At 50.3% G+C, this 7,500-nt stretch overlaps 1 non-coding gene and 1 pseudogene across 1 annotated transcript; both read right to left on the minus strand.

Annotated features, from left to right (window-relative positions):
* Nucleotides 1-4,953, minus strand: part of LOC143187793 (large subunit ribosomal RNA) — a 9,160-nt pseudogene extending 4,207 nt beyond the window's left edge.
* Nucleotides 4,954-6,308: 1,355 nt separating this feature from the next.
* LOC143187795 (5.8S ribosomal RNA) lies at nt 6,309-6,463 on the minus strand. Its single transcript, XR_013003299.1, has one exon. It is a non-coding gene; the product is annotated as a 5.8S ribosomal RNA (ribosomal RNA).
* Between the last annotated feature and the right edge of the window lie 1,037 nt (nt 6,464-7,500).

A 7,500-nucleotide genomic window follows, 5' to 3' on the forward strand; every position in this document is an offset into this window, starting at 1 on the left:
CGTACTGGTTTTCCACATTTGTTGTATTCTCGCATAATCCATTTTTCTTCTCTTTCTGTTCGAGATATGCGCTTCTATATTCCGCAGAACTGGCACCAATTGTTTTCTCGCTGATACAGGTGTTCCAAAATTTATTTCAAACCACTTGGATAGGTGCGTACATGGGTCTCTACCTTGTCTGGTATCTTCAACCGCAAAACCTAGTATATATTTAGCTGGGTCGTCACAAGCCGGCGATCTTAAATATCGTAAGGCATCATCTATCCATGACTGCCCATCTACATCCAATGACGTATCAGTCATAATGCGTGTATCGGCTGTGCTTGTCTGCTCCTCGTAAGTTAGCGTATTGCAGTCGTTACTTTGAGAGTTAATTTGGTGAACATTAGTTATCGTTTGTATTGACAAGTTGTCTTGTTGGTTGGAATATGCTATTTCCTCTGATGCTGCTTGCTTAAATTGCATTAATACCGCTTTATATTTTTCAGTTTTGCGCAGTGCTTTGATTGACTCCTGGGTGCGAGGAGGGTCTAGCTTGACCGTACGCAGTAAATAATCGTTAATTCTCTGTATAACTGCTATCGGTGCTCTCGCCTCTGCTTCAGCTAATCTGTTGATATCTTCAGTCTGCCATCTGGCCTTCCTTCTAGAGGTGTCTATTTCAGCGTTCGTCTCAGATGGATGGGCTGAAGCTTTATGGACTCCTAGCCCTCTAAATGAATTGAAACCTCGATGACAGTAATTACATTGGAACAGGGAGCGATTACCAGCGGTCAACTCGGATGTAGAGGACGGTTGAGTCGCTAAGATCGTTGGTCGATTAGAAAGTATTAGATTGTTGTCCTCACAAGCATTATTTGTACTATTATTAATGTTAGCAGAGTAGTTATAAGATGAGGTTACTGTAGCTAAAGGTCCACTGGATGGTGGTATAGGGATACCTCCATTTTGATTTATATTTTGGACACTAGAATTACCAGTGGAAAATGCTCTATTTCGAGCATTTCGACGACTTACTTGGTTATCGCGAGGTGGTAAATCGCGGCCGGTTTGTTGAGGAATAGAATTCAAAGAGGCCCGTGTGGGCACCGGCGGGTTGTCAAGCCCCCTCTCTGAATTCTGTGTATAACCACGACTCTCGGCGTTCATTTTCCGTAATCGATGCTCCGTGCAAGTTCCGCCGTTCTCTTAATCAATAAGGAACACCTATTAATATCGGTCGCTGAGTGAGATGTTTCTGTGTATCCGGCTTTATCACAGTTGGCACACTTTAATTGAGTCTTCTTATCACAAGCGCGTGAATCGTGACTATTAGCGCAGTGACCGCATGTCGGGGTGACCGCTGTACAGTTCTTGGCCAAATGATTAAATTTCATACATTTGTAACATTGCAGAATTCTAATATAGTCTTCTATTTTGCATGATTCATACTCCAAATAAATGCGTTCTTGCGACATTAATTCTTTCCTGATGGAGGGCGTTACCTCTATTATAGCATTTCTATACTTAGCTCCACTTCTGTTAAATTCAGTAATAGCACGAATATCTTTACTCTTGTTATGATCTCCTAGTGCTTGAGCAATAGCGCTCGATATGTCGCTAAAAGCAATATTGTGGGGTAAGTCCCTAACCAATAGCCTAGGTCTAAGTTTCTCAGTGTTTTTAATCATCAAGCCTGCATCCTTTAATTTAGTAGAGGCACGTAGTTTTTCTAAGTCAACCGAGTTAGCAATTACCTTTATCGCTATGGAATTTAGGGTAATAAGGTGAATAACTTTTAAGTTGAAATCAATTGGTTTAATCGACTCTTTTAAGACTCTTTTAATTTCAGATGCAGACTTGAGGTTCCTAGGGTTCCCAGGGAGCGGAGCGATAATAAATTCAATGCCCTGTGAGCGAGGAGGCAATTCTTTCAGCGCTGGTTGCGAAGCATTTTTGCCTGTGATAGTCGCATATGAAACCTTGGACGCAGATTGTACAGAGTTTTTTACTGCTTGCTGGACTACAGTAACGACCTCTTTCACCTCATCAGATACTACGGATCTTATACTACTACTTATGCTATCGTTTAAAGTATTATTAGATTTTGCAATACTATTGACCTGTTGACTAATCGATTCGCGTAATTCCTGCTTAATAATTTGTCCTTAAGAGAGTCATAGTTACTCCCGCCGTTTACCCGCGCTTTTTTGAATTTCTTCACGTTGACATTCAGAGCACTGGGCAGAAATCACATTGCGTCAACACCCGCGGGGGCCATCGCAATGCTTTGTTTTAATTAGACAGTCGGATTCCCCTGGTCCGTGCCAGTTCTGAGCCGAGCGTTGAATGGCGGCCGAAGAAACGACACGCGACGGCTGAACCGACGCGGAAGCCTCGCAGCAAGGAAGATCCGCGGGAGGCCAAGGCACGGGACCGAGTTCGGATCCCAGGACGTCGACCGAAGTCTAAGACCCTTCACCTCGCCCAGGCCCGGCACGTCAGCCAGACCCGCTTCCCGACCAAGCCCGACACGCCCCGCTCCTCAGAGCCAATCCTTATTCCGAAGTTACGGATCCAATTTGCCGACTTCCCTTACCTACATTAATCTATCGACTAGAGGCTCTTGACCTTGGAGACCTGCTGCGGATATGGGTACGAACCGGCGCGAGACCTCCCGTGGCCCTCTCCTGGATTTTCAAGGTCCGAGGGGAATATCCAGACACCGCAGCAACTGCGGTGCTCTTCGCGTTCCGAACCCTATCTCCTTGCTAGAAGTTTCCAGGGAACTCGAACGCTTATACAGAAAAGAAAACTCTTCCCAGATCTCCCGACGGCTTCTCCAGGTCATTTTGGGTTACCCCGACGAACACTCAATGAGGGCCCGGATGTTAAACGGTTCCGCTGCCGGGTTCCGGAATAGCAACCGGATTCCCTTTCGCCCAACGTGTGTGTGTCTCTTTTTTTATCTTTCAATTTATCTCTTTGTATAATAATATGTTTGCAGACATTGATTTTAGGACACCACATTTGCATAGGATTTCTCTTAGGGCTTAGGATCGACTGACTCGTGTGCAACGGCTGTTCACACGAAACCCTTCTCCACGTCAGTCCTCCAGGGTCTCGCTAGAGTATTTGCTACTACCACCAAGATCTGCACCGACGGCGGCTCCAGGCAGGCTCACGCCCAGACCCTTCTGCGCACACCGCCGCGACCCTCCTACTCGTCAGGGCTTCATGGAGGACGGTCACCAGTAATGGCACCGTCCCTCCCCACTTGCCGCTGACGGCAGAGTATAGGCGCGACGCTTCAGCGCCATCCATTTTCAGGGCTAGTTGCTTCGGCAGGTGAGTTGTTACACACTCCTTAGCGGATTCCGACTTCCATGGCCACCGTCCTGCTGTCTTAAGCAACCAACGCCTTTCATGGTATCCCATAAACGTCGACTTAGGCGCCTTAACTCTGCGTTTGGTTCATCCCACAGCGCCAGTTCTGCTTACCAAAATTGGCCCACTTGGCACTCTAATCCGAAATCTCGTGGCTTCAATGAACCAAGCAAGCCAGAGATCTCACCCATTTAAAGTTTGAGAATAGGTTGAGGTCGTTTCGGCCCCAAGGCCTCTAATCATTCGCTTTACCAGATGAGACTCGCACGCGTCCCCGAAGGAACGGAGGAGTGAGTGCCAGCTATCCTGAGGGAAACTTCGGAGGGAACCAGCTACTAGATGGTTTGATTAGTCTTTCGCCCCTATACCTAGTTCCAGCGATCGATTTGCACGTCAGAATCGCTACGGACCTCCATCAGGGTTTCCCCTGACTTCGTCCTGACCAGGCATAGTTCACCATCTTTCGGGTACCAACGTGTACGCTCTAGGTGCGCCTCTTCTCGCAATGAGAACGAGACGCCCCGGGAGTGCGGAGCACTATGCAGCGCCCATCCTCCCTCGGCCGACGCAAAGGACGACCTTCACTTTCATTTCGCCTTTAGGTTTACTCATCCCAATGACTCGCGCACATGTTAGGCTCCTTGGTCCGTGTTTCAAGACGGGTCCTGAGAGTACCCAAAGCAATAGCGCCGCCGACAGGTAATTCAAAGCTTGGCCAGTCCGAGGGCTCCGCCGGCTAACAGCTGGCCAGGCCCGTGAACGGGAAAGACGTCCGTACCACAGGGCAAACAAAGCTGACCGAGCTTGCGGCGGGCCTGACGCACCGTTCGAATGAGAAGACTGGTTGCGGCCCGATACCATCTGGGGGAACACCGTCGCGCAGCCGGTCGGGTCACCGAGGGTCCGTCGCGCACGCACAAGGCGACGCAACGGTCTAACCGCCCGGGCCGTAGACCGACACGCAACGGGTCGCGACGTCCTACTAGGGCAGAAGTGCACGTCTACGTAGCCGGAACGTTCGCCGTTGGCCGTAACATCCGTGCGCCCTCCTTGCGGAAAAGCGACGGACACCCCTTTCGGGGTTTCGCGCACCAACGGGAGCCAGCATTTGTCGACGATGAATCTCCCCTTTCGAACTTTTGGGTTTCTCAGGTTTACCCCTGAACGGTTTCACGTACTCTTGAACTCTCTCTTCAAAGTTCTTTTCAACTTTCCCTCACGGTACTTGTTCGCTATCGGTCTCGTGGTTGTATTTAGCCTTAGATGGAGTTTACCACCCACTTAGGGCTGCATTCTCAAGCAACCCGACTCTAAGGAGAGACCCTCCCGAGACGCGCACCGGTCGCTACGGGCCTGGCACCCTCTATGGGTAAATGGCCCCATTCAAGATGGACTTGGACGCGATGCAACGTCACGGGATAAACGGATCCTCCCGAACACTACATTTCCCTGCGGCAGTACCGCGGGATTCAGTGCTGGGCTCTTTCCTGTTCGCTCGCCGCTACTAAGGAAATCCTTGTTAGTTTCTTTTCCTCCGCTTAGTAATATGCTTAAATTCAGCGGGTAATCTCGCCTACTCTGAGGTCGTCGTATACGTGTTAAATATATCACACACGTAGAGTGATATATTTTATATATGTGTAAAAATGACGAAAGAAGCTGTGGCGTAATCCTCGTACAACGGGGGCACACAACCGAGAGAAGCGGACCAGGCAGAGTGTGTGAACGAATGTTACGAGAAATGGGAAATGAGAGAGAGACTTGAGATCATGTTCGATGCGTCGTCCCAACTTCGCCGTGTGCCTTCGGAATATGTTGTCGTAACGCAACAGCAGCGTTTCCAAAGGTAAGGAAGCTCCTCGTAATTCGCCAGAAGTGATCAGCGGAAAGTAAGTCACATCGTCCTTAATGCGCCACACCAAAGCATCTTCGCGTCTCGTTTAATTCGATCTAAAGGAGAGAGACTCTCGCCAGGCGACTGCCGGTATGGTTTAACGCCCGTCCGCTTGCTTTTTGTATAGCTTTCGTGGACTGGACGACCGGACTTGACGCGCGGTCTCTCTCGGCGATCGACTAACGCGAAGACATGGGGCGACCGGACGCTGCTACCTTTCCACCTCCTCCTTCTAGGAGAGAAGTCATCCCTATGTGATGAGTCATATATATGGCGGCTGTGTAAGCCTCGCCAAAGAGGATTCAGGATACAGAAACAAGTTGTAGTACAACACAACACATTCACGGAGCCACAAACGACTCGACCGAAACGTGGCCGGGGAAGATGCATCCCGGAACTTCATCGTTTCGACGAATGAGTGCCTCCTTTTCGCGTTGTTCCTGCAACAAGACGATCCCTCTAGAATCCCTGGGGCTCTGTTTCTCGTCATACATTTCTTCACCATACTACACGGGTGGGGTATACGCGATCTCGTGTTCATGCTCACTCGCACACCCTTTCATTGTCCTTCTCTGTAGTCTCACGACAAACTCTCTTGTGTGTCGTTGCGGGTTACGCACGCCTCTTTCTTACACGCATCATTTCAGACTACGTCGGGAGCGCGGATGAAAACTCGCACGAAAAGCGAACGCTGTCTGTTAACAATCACGAGGGTATCTGGCGAGACACGGAGGCTGGTCGATGATCGTACGTCCGCGCGCTTGCGTCCGGAGCGGTGCACATACACGCACGGGCGGTCGACAAATTAAGCGACTCACGACGCCGTGTGAAAAGTAGCACTCACGCAAGTCCGGAACGACAAAGCAACGACGATGACGACGATGTCTCCAGTCATCTGCCGTGTACACACAACCTTCTTCCCTCCATGACGTCTAGAGCGTATTCTCGCTTGTTTTCGTGCGACCGCGGCAAACGCCGACGAACGGTCCAACAATCGCTCGTACGTGACACCGAGATGCCAACGTAAGCAGTCTTAAGGTTACGTGAACGACCCTCAGCCAGGCGTGGTCCAGGAATTGTATCCGTGGACCGCAATGTGCGTTCGAAATGTCGATGTTCATGTGTCCTGCAGTTCACACGTTGACGCGCAATTAGCTGCGTTCTTCATCGACCCACGAGCCAAGTGATCCACCGTTCAGGGTTGTATTTTAATATTCTGTGTTCATGTATATATATATATCATACTCGTATATAGTTCTCGGGTTCGGAAGAATCCGAGACCCGCGCCTCCAACTAGCACACGGTCGATGGAGGTTCGGGCGTCGCGACACTTCGTCCGAACGTAAGATACGAACGAACGAAAGTGACGACACAGGGGTCTCTGGGATGCGGTTCCGCACGGAGACCGCCACGCAATTGCGAACGGTTCCCGTAACGGCCAGGCGTAGAGTACATTTAAAAACCTAGGATCACAACCTGGAGAGTACGATGGAGCCGACGGGGATACCCCGATCAAGTGAACCACGTACATCCACGGTGTTCTCCTCTGAAACGACACCCCCCATTTTATTGTCGCAGCGCCCTGCACGTACGTATTCCCCTCCTGATTTGGATAGCCGATGAGAACGGACTTCGCAGCCGGCTTCGATCGGTCTTTCTCATCCCGTTAAATTCACACACAAATTCATTATTCTTGGGAGTCAGACTCACGAAAGTCGAAGCTGTTAACAGCCGGTCCACAGTTGTTGTTCACACGGCAGGAATACGTACCCTACGGCCGCACATCGACGCGGGATACGTGTCGCGTCCTAGGTTACCCGGGCCCTCTCTCTTTCTCAAGAGAGGGTCCACATCCGCGGGACGGTTCGGAGAGAACAACGAGGTAAAGAGACGAAGAAACACCGGGAGCGGGATGCGAATGGGAAAACACGTTTGCTTTCGCACTCGTGCGCTCATATCGGTTTTTCTCCTTAACCTCTTCTTCGCTCGCTTTTCATATTCCCACCGAAAATAGGAGAAACGGGCGCAGCCTCGCGCAAGCAGCTGGCAAGCACGCTCTCTCTCCTCTCTCTGCCGCGCGAGTATGCACCGTATATATTAGCGGCGGGTGTGTGACCGAAACATCGCGCAGCGACGGGACCATGTCTTCCATAAGATATGAAAGACCCCGATATCATGCTGTGGCGACGGGGCTATCGGAGATGCACCTCACGCAAGCGCTATATATATCGACGCAATGC

The sequence above is a fragment of the Calliopsis andreniformis genome, unplaced genomic scaffold (assembly GCF_051401765.1).
Source record: "Calliopsis andreniformis isolate RMS-2024a unplaced genomic scaffold, iyCalAndr_principal scaffold0297, whole genome shotgun sequence".
Taxonomy (NCBI): Eukaryota; Metazoa; Arthropoda; class Insecta; order Hymenoptera; family Andrenidae; genus Calliopsis; species Calliopsis andreniformis.